The following is a 12,250-nucleotide window of genomic DNA, read 5'->3' as shown; positions in this document are numbered from 1 at the left end:
ATTAAGTAACTTGGTTTATTTAGATTACTACCCTGATGTTTTAAGAGGAAGGGTGTGTATTTTGTGTCCTTATCTCTGGTTTAAGGATGTCAGTCCTCATTCTTTGTAGCAGAAATTGATCACCTCTCCCAGGTCAGCATGAACTTGACCAGAAGGTATGTGTTGCAGTATGTTCAGGTAATGCAAAAAATAGAATGAATGTTGAAGCAGGACCAATGATGAGATTTTGGTATTTCAGCTCCTTAACTTTCTGATAGGTTAAAGTGTTAGCGGTCGAGTTTGTAACATCTTCCATATCATTTGATCCAATTTATTAGTTGGGGTTTTTTTCCTCATGGAATAATAGCTTGGAAAATTGTGCCCATGTTGACTTGTAAAAAATATTTAAGTGTGAACTGTGGTTGTTTTCTGTAGGTTTAGATAGACATAGATTTAATTTTGGTGCTTTGGAGTTGGAATGTTATTTCCTTGGCTTAGATGTACAGTGTATTGCATGCAAGCACAAAGATTCAGGATTGAAAAAAGGCTGTTACTTGCCTGGAGTATGTAGTTATCCATACTGATTGTAAACTATCAGTTCTCTTTCAGTACCTAGTGCTCCCATTGCTATTGTGCTGTCAGCCCCAAAATTAACTAATTCCCCCTTTTTTTAGGGTTTCTGTTTTGAGCCTGCTAGTAGAAGATTTGAAAATGAGGGGAGGTAGAAACTGTAATGCTAACTAGTTCCTGTCATTTTAAGCCCTTTTGTAGTTCTTTCCTCTTGGTTTTGTCTGGTGTGGTTAATGGGAGTACAGTTACAAAGTAGGCAATTACAGGTACAGGCATGCAGTTAACCTAAGTATAATTAAGTTACCAAATAGACAGTAGGGCTGAAAGGTGCTAGGCACTTAACTGAAATGCAGATAAACTGAGTTTGTTACAATGTAAACAGTAGGAAACAAATTGGGACTGGCATTTGTATAATGCAGTTAAGCAAATTATGCATTTACCTAGTATGCATGTAAGTGGAGCACACTGATCCTGTTTGACTAAATTCTCACAAAAGTGCTCTTCTGTAGTTTTCTGGAATCCAATTTATGCTGTTATCTGGTGCCATGAGCTCATATGTGATGCATTATTTTTAGGTTTAATTTTTCCTGGTTAAATTGTAATGGTGGTCTCTCATGATGATTGGGACATACATTAATAGCTTCCTTGTAATGTTCTGCTCAGCTGGCTATAACTGATAATGAGTATGATTTTAAATTAGGAAACAAGAAACCTTAGGTCAAGCATTAGATACTACTAGTTATTTACTTATTTATTTTGCAGTGTGCTTTTGATTTTCCTAAAGAAAGGTTGATTTACACTGGTTGCTATTATTTCGGTCTTGCCAATCGGAAGGTGCGTCATGCCTGTGTATATTACTTTAAAGTTTGACATAGCTTAGTATACACAAATGTTCAGTTTAATACTTTTCACCTTTTACCATTTCCCTCGCTTTTTGCAGGTTCTTTGTGTTAATTTGCTCTTATTTGATGACCCTTTTTATACCAAAAATTCTTATATGTGAGGTAAATTCACTATTATGTGATTGATGTGGTGGAAGCCTACAGTCAGCTGCTTTGTGCAGTGCATTGTGGCAGTGACACGCACCAAAATATAGCCTCCTGTGTGGATCTGTGCTCCTCGCTTGTTGTCTGTGACACGTGTTTCTGTAGTTGCCACCCCCATTATGATAGTGCCCTGTGCTTGTGTGTACTGTCTGCTATAGGCAAGTATCAAAATTGTCTTGTAAAAGTGGTAGAAATGGGTCTGGGAGTCAGTGCAGTTGAGGTCTTGGAATGTATCCCTATTTGTTATGTTGTAAAGTATTTTTCCTTTATGCAAATTCAAGTTATGCGCCATTTTCCAGAAACGCATGTACAGCATAAAGTGAAGAAAACCTGTATTTGTTACTAAACGGTGAATGATGTGTTTGTTTTTTTTTTGCACTAGATCCCAATCTGTGGTACATGTATCACCAGTGATACGCAGATAATCTGTCAGCGGTACGTGTTAACACATTTATTATAATTAATTTATATGACAAAAATTTCCTGGAGGTACTTAATGTTGAACTGAAAAATTTGCTGGTGGTACTGAAGGTTGTGTTGTTTTAAATTGGTGGGTGCAATCTGTCAGTTTGGGAACTGCTGTGCTAGATGATGAAGGTGATTTTTAGTTGTCATTGCTGTCAAGCTGCATATGGATGGAAATTTGAATTCTGTTAAAATGCACAAAAACATTTTTATGTTGTCAGTTGGATACTGTTTTTAAAGTTTATCTAATGTAAGTTTATCTAAATGTGTTTTGCATTTAAAGTTGATTAGTTACTTAGGAGAATTATCAGTAATTACTAGATAAAGTGATTTGTTTCTGATCACTGTAACCAGTGTTAGCACTTCTAGATCTCATCCTCCTAAGTACTTCTAGATCTCATCCTTATAAGCTCTCACACTTAGATTAGAAAAGGAAAAAACTTGCTTGCATTTTTGCTTTCCAGTTGGTCATTGAACTGAAGTAGGTGAAGGAACTAAAAAGGAAGAGGATGTTGTTTCTGCATCTGCAGAAGAGACCATGGTTTTCAGAAGCATATCTAGTACTTAAAATGGCTCTAGCTGATCATTGTCACCATTCAGTGATTTCACTTTCTCTAAAGCCCTGGCAGTAAATATTTATTTGAATATAGTTTTCCATATATGATGATAACTTTAGGTTTTATTAATTTAAGTTTTAAATTAGGTTTGGTTGGTTAACTTAAAATTTTTCTTTAAAAAAACCCCTCACTTTTTATTCACTGGTAGCTTAAGGACCTTTTCTGCCTTGAATATATTAAATTTAGCTAGTAATAAAAATGAAAACACTGGATTTGGAAAACACTGTAAGAAATGTTCCAGCTCATTTTATAGAGGATTATTTTATGATCAATTTTTGTTATCTTTTAAAAAATTGTATTTGTTTATTTATTTATTTTTAAATCATAATACCAAATTCTACAGTGTTATACTACCAGGTATTAGCTGGTGATTGCAGAGGTCAAGAATGATTTTTTTCAGTGAGCAGTGGAAAAATAGCCAGTTTTGTTATTTGGGGATATGCTGGTAGTGTAGAAGTATATTGCATTGAAAGATCAGGCAATTTTTCCTGTCAAAAATAAATAAAAAATGGCAAGAGATTGCCAGTCTGTTTTAAATATAAAGTTAAATGGTAATTTAGTTTTCATTAGCTTTCACCCATCACCTCCATAAAACACATCCATCGTGGGATGCATATCAAAAGGATAAGGAAGTCAGAAATGTCAGATTGTGTGGTATTAAAAAAATATGATTTAAGTGTAAGGCACGTCTGAAAGGGAGACTGCATTTATTTAGCTCATTAGGGGTGACCTGTATTTTGAGGAACACAATCTCTCTAATCAGTAGATGGTAATGATAGTTGTAACTTTTCTTCTCTGTGATTAAGGCTATCTTAATTTCTGCAAATTCAGGAAGTACATTTCAAGATCTTACTACTTATTATCTAATATTGTAAAGCATTAGAGGACCATTTTTCCCAAAGGTACCAACTGTATGTCAGCTGAGATCTGATGGACCGTGAAGTAGCTTTTGAAAGGAGCAGGAGACGGGGCCTGTGGAGAACCTAGGATTTTACTTTTATTAAGAGTAAATTTGTGGTATCCTTTGGCTTTCAAAGGTCTTGGACTATGTTAACTAGAGGAAATGTGATATGCAATTTTGAGTCAAATTACACTCATCATGATTTCTTGATCTGTAATTTACCAAAGCTAAACTGTTACAGATACTAAACTAAACAGAAATAAAACAGTATCAACTCAAAGAAATACTCTCCATAATAATAGACTAGAGTTGTATCATCAAATTGCTATCATAACCAATAATGTGCTGTGAAGCTAGAAGTGTCTGATAAAAATTTTTAGTAGTCTTTACAGTCATAGTTTATATAGCTGGTTAATACTGAAAATATATTATCTGAAGTCTGAATTGCATCTTCAAAGTCAGTTATAGAACATTCTTTGTTTTACTTCAGTTTTATGTAATAACTAAGTCTTTCCTCCAACAGGGTGTATCTACACCTGCTAATTAGCACAGAGGAATAAACTCTAGCGCGTATTGCATGTTGCTCTGAGTTTATTGCTCCCAGGTGCCACATTTGAATATGTCCCCGGGACTGCAGCATATTGAGCCAGGTTGCAGCAGCTCCAGCTGTCGGGACCCGGGCTGCTCCAACCCAGCTCAGTGTACTGTGGAAGGGCTGGCTGGGGCACAAGGGTACTTCAGTGCGGAGCTAGCTGGCAGGCAGCCCCCGCACTGTAGCACCCTCATGCTCCAACCAGCCCCCTCAGCATCTACACGTGCGTTCTGCACACTAAAAAAACTCTGCCATAGGATAGTACTTGTATTTGTAAGAACTAACCTGTGGCAGAGTTAATTAGAGGTTCAGTCTTTACTGCAGAACTAATTAGGCAGCTCCACAGTAAATGTCTCATGTAGATGCGCCCACAGAGAATAGACTCAAACTTGTGTTTGCAAGTGTTCTTGTTAATAGTTTCTTATTTACCTGAAATTACAAATGACCTTAAGTGCCTTTTGATGTCTAAGAACAGAACACACTTAAATACAGTTTTCTAGAAAACTATATTTAGGTTTGTTTAAACCAAGGGTATCAAGGGATGCGTAAGACTGAATTGAGCCCATAAACTACCCTATGTGCTGTGTGCAGCATGCGCCCTGTACTGCACTTAGGAAGCGGGTTTTTAAACCTAGTGCCCCAAGAATTGATATAACACTCAGTTGATGAATAGCAGAAAGGCTTGCTTTAATAACTACCAAAAAGCTACAAAACCAAATGACAGAAAAAGACTTTCCCAATATAAAAAGAACTATTAGTCCTTGTATTATCTTAGCTGCAAAAGAGATCTTTACCCAATGCAGGCATGAAGCAGTTCTTGTACAGCCTCACAGTGTGGATCTTTCGCATATCAGCTGGGTGGCAGGATGGTTTCTTGGTCTTCCCTGGACTGCACACACCTTGCTGGTAATTCTGTCTTGCTTTATACTGTTTAACTGTATAGCTTTAAGACATTTTTCCTTGATAGTTGACTGATTAAAGTCCGAACAAAACTGGGAGAAAAAGGGTGACCATCATATCACAACTGTTAAATTGCCTGGCTCCTGTTTTGGATTTGTTTAGGTGTAAAGACTTGTGTTTCTCTGCAGCCCCTGCAATTAGGTTAATTACAGGATATGGGCCTGAGAGGTTAAACAGGATGCTTAGAGGAGTTACTAGATCTGCTTTGGGGTACTTGTATATCAATGGGGCAGATCTGCAGTAGCTTGTACCAATGATGGTCTGTTTACTGGACTCCAGACATAGACTGAATGGTTGAGACATTTGTAACACATTAGACGTTGGATGCCTGTATGGATAAATGTTAGCATGTCACGTACAGGACATTTTTCCAGTATTCAATGTACCTTTTACAGGTTTTGCTTGAAATGTATATTTAGTCTTTTGTTGTCTTTTGTTGCTAGTTCAATTGAAATGCATATGCAGTTACCTTGCCTTCACTGGCTCAGCCTTTCCTTTGGCTTTCTTAGCTTGGAAATACATGTGATAAGTGTGTTGGGTCTCTGCCAACAACCAGTTTTATTATTTTACAGCATGGGTCTGGTATTGGATACTGCAAGTACTCTGCTGTCTCGACACGTAATGGGTTGCAAGCCATTAGCAGAGTTTGATTTTCTTGTGGCAGTCTAGTTACTGCAATCCAGTCTTGCCCCAGCCATTATCTTGCATTACTGTGCAAGAGACGGTGTCCAAGCTTTCAGTTTTCATATGCAGCAAGCACCCTGGACCAACCCCAGCATATGTACTGGCTCTATCCTTGAGTGCTGTATGCAGCATGTGCTGGTCCTGCCCCTATGTGTTACATGGGGTGTGCAGGACTGGTTCAGGGCATGTACTGCATGCAGCACCCATGCTGGCCTGGCTTTGTACATTGGCTCTGGCACATAGGTCTGGTCTGTGGACTGGCTGGACTGGTCTCTGGACTGGCTCTGGATTCAGTGTGTAGGACTGATCTGGTGAGGGTGCCCTATACTGCATATGACAGTCTGGGCCCCACCACATGAGGTGTGTGGGGCTGGGGCCTGCGTGTGCTGCATGTGGTGGTGTTGGGGCTGGTGTGAGATCCATAAGCAGCACCGTGGGCCTTGACACCCCGGGTTTAAATCTTGGGGATTCTTGCAGGCCCTTCCCTGTGTGAATGTGCTCACGCACATGTGCAAAAGTCTTGGTTTCAAATGCTAAAACAAAGACTTCGATATCTCCAACTTTAATAAAACAAATAGAAAAGATGGAAAGATATGCTATTCAAGATATTTGGTTTGCAGCTCTTCACCTCATGTTGCTTCTGTTTGTAGTTCCCGTTCGCACTCTCAGAGGAGCCAGGCAACGATGTTCTGTTGGCAGAATACTTGTTGCTAACAGGCCTCCTTTGGGGGCAGAGAGAGACTAACTGAAAGCTAGAGCAGCATGGTTGTTTGATCTGACTTCCACTCCCCGGAGTGGTAAGTTTTGGAGACTCTGGAACGTCAGCCTTCTCTCAGATAACTTAATGACCCCAAAAGGTGCACTTCTCAGTAGTATCTGACTACAAATTTCATTTGTTCCCCCAGGCAGCACCTCTATCCGAGCTCTTCAGATCAATCTGGTGCAAGACTGTAGAGCCCCGTAACAGTCCAGTCAAGTTTAAATTAGGTCAACACTCATGAGTATTAGTTGCTTAAGCTGGTAATTTTTTTAAAATGGTGTGTTTTTATATCTAAAAGTCTGTGCATGACTCCCAGTTTACCAAAGTTGCAGATGCATATGCACATTTTTGATGAAGCTGGCATGTTTTTAAGAAGTTTTGTGTCACCGGTTTCTGCAAAATTCAACATAAACCCCCCATAAAATAACTACTAAGGAAAGCACTGGCACAACAAAAACAGCTGCTCAGCATTCATTCATTTGCAAAATGAAAATAAAATAGCTCTTTTTTACCTTGGAGAACACACAACACCAGCAGAGTCTTCCTATGCCTGAAGAAGGGTGTTTGTGCCCCAAAGCTTACAAAGAACATTTTTTCCAACTATTTAGTTGGTCTAATAAAAGATACCACATCTACCCAAAGAATCTTGCCTGCCTGTCTTTTAAGTCAGAATTTAATCTTCTATAACTAAAAACAGACTTTTTAGTTTTTCTTGCAAATGAGTTGATGACTGTTGGAAGTGGGCTATTGATTGGACAGCTTATTTTCATAGATTCATAGATGTTACGGCCGGAAGGGACCTCAACAGATCATCGAGTCCAACCCCCTGCATAGGCAGGGAAGAGTGCTGGGGTCAGATGACCCCAGCCAGATGCCTATCTAACCTCCTCTTGAAGACCCCCAGAGTAGGGGAGAGCACCACCTCCCTTGGGAGCCCATTCCAGACCTTGGCCACTCTAATTGTGAAGAAGTTCTTCCTAATGTCCATTCTAAATCTGCTCTCTGCTAGCTTACGGCCATTATTTCTTGTGACCCCAGGGGTGCCTTGGTGAGTAGAACCTCACCAATTCCCTTCTGCGCCCCCATGATGAATTTATAGGCAGCCACAAGATCGCCTCTCAACCTTCTCTTGCGGAGGCTGAAGAGGTCCAGGTGCCCTAGTCTCTCCTCATAGGGCTTGGTCTGCAAGCCCTTATCCATATGAGTGGCCCTTCTCTGGACCCTCTCCAGTTTATCCACATCCCTCTTGAAGCGTGGTGCCCAAAACTGGATGTAGTATTCCAACTGCGGTCTGACCAGTGCCCAATAGAGGGGAAGTATCACCTCCTTGGTTCTGTTTGTCATGCATCTGCTGATGCATGATACGGTGCAGTTAGCTTTGCTGATGACTTCGTCACACTGACGACTCGTGTTCATCTTGGAGTCCACTAGGACTCCGAGATCCCTTTCCGCTTCTGTGCTACCGAGCAGATCATTTCCTAGGCAGTAGGTGTGCTGGACATTTGTCCTCCCTAGGTGCAGCACTTTGCATTTCTTCTTGTTAAATTGCGTTCTAGTGTTTTCTGCCCATTTGTCCAATCTGTCCAGGTCTGCCTGTAGTTGTTCCCTACTCTCCGGTGTGTCTACTTCTCCCCACAGTTTTGTATCATCTGCAAACTTGGACAGAGTACATTTCACTCCCTAGTCCAAGTCACTTATGAAGACATTGAAGAGTGTTGGTCCAAGGACCGAGCCCTGTGGGACCCCACTGCCCACGCCCTTCCAGGTCGATACTGACCCATCCACCATCACTCTCTGGGTTCAACCCTCTAGCCAATTCGCCACCCACCGGACTGTGTAATCATCCAAGTCACAGCCTCTTAATCTGTTCGCCAGTATGGGGTGGGATACTGTATCGAAGGCCTTCCTGAAGTCTAAGTAAATGATGTCTACCCCTGCTCCTGCATCCAGGTGTTTTGTAACCTGGTCATAAAAAGAGACTAGATTAGTCAGGCATGATCTACCTGCTACGAACCCATGCTGGTTTCCCCTCAGCATAATTTGTCCTGCTGGGCTCTCACATATATGAGCCTTAATAATCTTTTCAAAGACTTTGCCAAGGATGGAGGTGAGACTGACTGGCCTATAGTTGCCTGGTTCCTCCTTCCTCCCCTTCTTGAAAATGGGGACCACGTTGGCCCTTTTCAAGTCCTCCGGGACCTGGCCCATGTGCTACGAGCGGTCAGATATTCTTGCCAGTGGCTGTGCAGTGACATCAGCCAGTGCCTTCAGTACCCTCGGATGGAGCTCATCCGGGCCTGCCGACTTAAACGCATCCAGTTCCTCCAAGTGACTCTGCACCATCTCAGGGTCAACGCTTGGTAGTCTGGTGCTCTGCTGTTGCCTCTCTACAGTCCCATTGTGAGACTTGTCTTGCCCCTCATTTAGGAACACTGAGGCAAAGAACTCAATGAGGAGTTCAGCCTCGTCCCCCCTGTCTGTCACCAATTGTTTTTGCCCATTCAGTAGTGGTCCTATACTGCCCTGGGCCTTCCTTTTTCTCCCTATATATCTGAAAAACAATTTTTTGTTATCCTTAACTTGGGATGCCATCCTCAGCTCCATGATAGCTTTGGCCTGTCTAACTGCCTCCCTACAGCTGTGAGCTGAGGAGTTATACTCCTCTTTAGTAATCTCTCCCTGTTTCCACTGCTTATATGCTTCCCTTTTTGCCCTTAGGCTGCCCTGGATTTCTCTGGTCAGCCAAGGAAGCCTCTTGGCCCCTTTCCCCCTTTTCCCCCGCATCGGGATGGTCTCTCTCTGTGCCCAAAGGATCACTTCCTTAAGGCACAGCCACCCTTCCTGGGCTCCCATCTCGCCAAATCTCTTACTCTGCAGTGTGTCATTGACTAAACACCTGAGCTTGCTGAAGTCACCCTTCCTAATGTCTAGCACTTCCACCCTACTAGTTACCTTACCCACTCTACGCCTTATGGTGAATTCTATTATTTGGTGGTCACTGTCCCCCAAGTGACCCCTGATCTGTAGGTCCCCTACCATGTCATCCCCCGTTGCCAGTACCAGGTCCAGTAAGGCATTCTCCCTAGTGGGACCATGTACCTCCTATGTCAGGTGGAGGTCCTGTACACAGGATAGGAACCTGCGTGAATGATGGGAATTTGCTGTCTGCGTCTCTCAGCAAATGCCAGGGTAGTTTAGGTCCCCCATGACTACCGCTTCCCTAGTCTTTATGGTTTCTGAGAGCTGCCTCAGGAGTTCTAAATCTAGTTCTTCACCTTGGTGTGGGGGTCTGTAGCAGACCCCTACCACCAAATCCCTTTCCCCTTGACCTTCATGTATCCTAACCCACAATCCTTCTACTTTCTCCTCCTCCGATTCCATTTTGATAAGGGTTGATGTATAACACTCCTTGACATAGAGTGCAACCCCTCCCGCTCTCTTCCCCACTCTGTACTTTCTGTACAGTTTATAGCCCTCAGTGTGTATTGCCCAGTTGTGGGTAGAGTCCCACCAGGTTTCTTTTTAACCCCACTAAGTTGTAAGTGTTTTCTGCAAGCAGGAGTGCTAGTTCATCCTGCTTGTTCCCCATGCTCCTAGCATTAATGTATAGGCACTTGAGCCCTGTGACTGGTGCCTTTGTTGCCCCCTGGCTCTGATGCCCAATGGGCCCCTTATTGCTTACCTGCTTATTGCTTACCCGTGCTGTACTGCTGGACGTCCCATGGATTGCAGGTTCCTGATGTTCTCCTTCTGCCTCCCTGTCCCCCGTCTAAGCTAGTTTAAAGCCCGACGTAGGAGATCAGCCAACCTTTTGGAGAAAAGACTTTTACCTTTCGCTGAGAGGTTAAGTCCATCGTGCCCCAGGAAGTTCCTTGCCAGGAAGTGTGGGTCGTGGTCCAGGAAACCAAATCCTGCACAATGGCACCAACTCCGGAGCTGCAGGTTGACCTCTTTGATGCAGGCGCTGTGATGCCTATTGCGCCCTCTGACTGGGATGATGGATGAGAAGACCACCTGTGCTGCTGTCTTCCTAAGCCTGGACCCCAGAGCCCTGTAGTCATCCATGACATGGTCAGGCCTACTCCTGGCCACATCATTGGTTCCCACATGGATGAAGTTATGGTCAGGAAGTTACTGAAAAGCTTATTGGGGTGAAATCCGTTGACATACAAATTTAACACTTTAAAATGTGCATATTCATACACACTATTTGCATAGTATGTTGTGTACTGATCTTTTATGTTGGGTAAGAGAAGTTCTTTGAATCATGGGATATTAAGGATGGAAAAGATATAAGTCACACTTCCTGCCAAACGAAAGAATATTTTGTATGGAACACTAGCAGAATAAAACGGTCAGAATAAGCTGCTCTCTGTTCTGTGCCCTAACATTAATACATCATCACTGGGCTGAGCAACACCCATTATAACATCTGAGGTTCATTCAGTTGCGACTCTGCCAATGTCAGATATGCCATCTCCTGTTTACAGTGCCCCTCTACTGTCTGCTTTGGATAGACTGGGTGACCCCTATATGACAGAATGAATGAACACTGCTCTGACATCTGCTGCAGAAAGATATGCAAGCCTGTGACAGAGCACTTTAATTTGCGTGGGCACTTCATCACTGACCTTAGGGTGGTTGTTCACAACAGCAAACTTTTAAAAACTGATTAGAACAGGAAATAGCAAAACAAGAAATAATCCACAGACTTTAAAAGGTCCACAGACAGGGTACGGAACAATTGCAGGCAGACCTGGACAGGTTAGAAAAGTGGGCACTACACAGTAGGATGCAGTACAACAAGGACAAGTGCTGCACCTAGGGTGCAAAAATATTCAGCACACCTACTGACTGGGAAGTGACCCCCTCAGCAGCACAAAAGCTGAAAGGGATCTCGGAGTCCTAGTGGACTCCAAGATGAACATGAGTCGTCAGTGTGACGAAATCATCAGCAAAGCTAACCGCACTTTATCGTGCATCAGCAGATGCATGACAAATAGATCCAAGGAGGTGATACTTCCCCTGTATGCAGCATTGGTCAGACTACAGTTGGAGTACTGCATCCAGTTTTGGGTGCTGTACTTCAAGTAGGATGTTGATAGACTCGAGAGGATCCAGAGGAGGGCCACTTTTATGGTTAGGGACTTGCAGGACAAGCCCTATGAGGAGAGACTGAGGGACCTGGACCTCTTCAGCCTCCGCAAGAGAAGGCTGAGAGGTGATCTTGTGGCTGCCTACAAATTCATTAGGGGGGTGCAGCAAGGGATCAGAGATGCTCTGTTCACCAGGGTGCCTCTTGGGGTAACAAGGAACAATGGTCACAAACTAACAGAGCAGATTTAGGCTAGATATCAGGAAAAACTTCACGGTAAGGTTGGCCACCATTTGGAATGGGCTTTGGAGGGAGGTAGTGCTCTCCCCTATATTGGGGGTCTTTAAGAGAAAGCTGGATAGGCAGCTGGCTGGGGTCATCTGACCCCAGCACTCTTTCCTGGCTAGGCAGGGGGTTGGACTCAATGATCTGTTGAAGTCCCTTCCAACCCTAGCATCTATGAATCTTCAAAACGCCTTGTTAAAATGTGCTGTCTTTCTTGTGTGCAATTTTCCTTGTGTTTTCTCTTAAATGAACAGTTGTAAAGGATTGAAATAATATTTTCATTGTACAGTGATGTA

General features: G+C 42.7%; 1 protein-coding gene across 5 annotated transcripts in view; it reads left to right on the top strand.

Annotated features, from left to right (window-relative positions):
* The window catches only part of STARD3NL (STARD3 N-terminal like), a 50,366-nt gene that overhangs the window by 4,003 nt on the left and 34,113 nt on the right, over window positions 1-12,250 (top strand). For 3 of the 5 annotated variants that reach the window (XM_014602590.3, XM_019483398.2, XM_019483397.2), the window contains one exon: window positions 1,978-2,030. The exons of the other annotated variants lie outside the window; for them this stretch is intronic. The gene's annotated coding sequence lies outside the window, so the exon portion shown is untranslated. The remainder of the gene's footprint in view (window positions 1-1,977; window positions 2,031-12,250) is intronic. 5 annotated transcript variants of the gene reach the window in all.

Source organism: Alligator mississippiensis, chromosome 5 (assembly GCF_030867095.1).
Source record: "Alligator mississippiensis isolate rAllMis1 chromosome 5, rAllMis1, whole genome shotgun sequence".
NCBI classification, from domain to species: domain Eukaryota; kingdom Metazoa; phylum Chordata; order Crocodylia; family Alligatoridae; genus Alligator; species Alligator mississippiensis.
The sequence above is the reverse complement of the archived record's forward strand: the minus strand, read 5'-3'. Positions and strand labels throughout refer to the sequence as shown.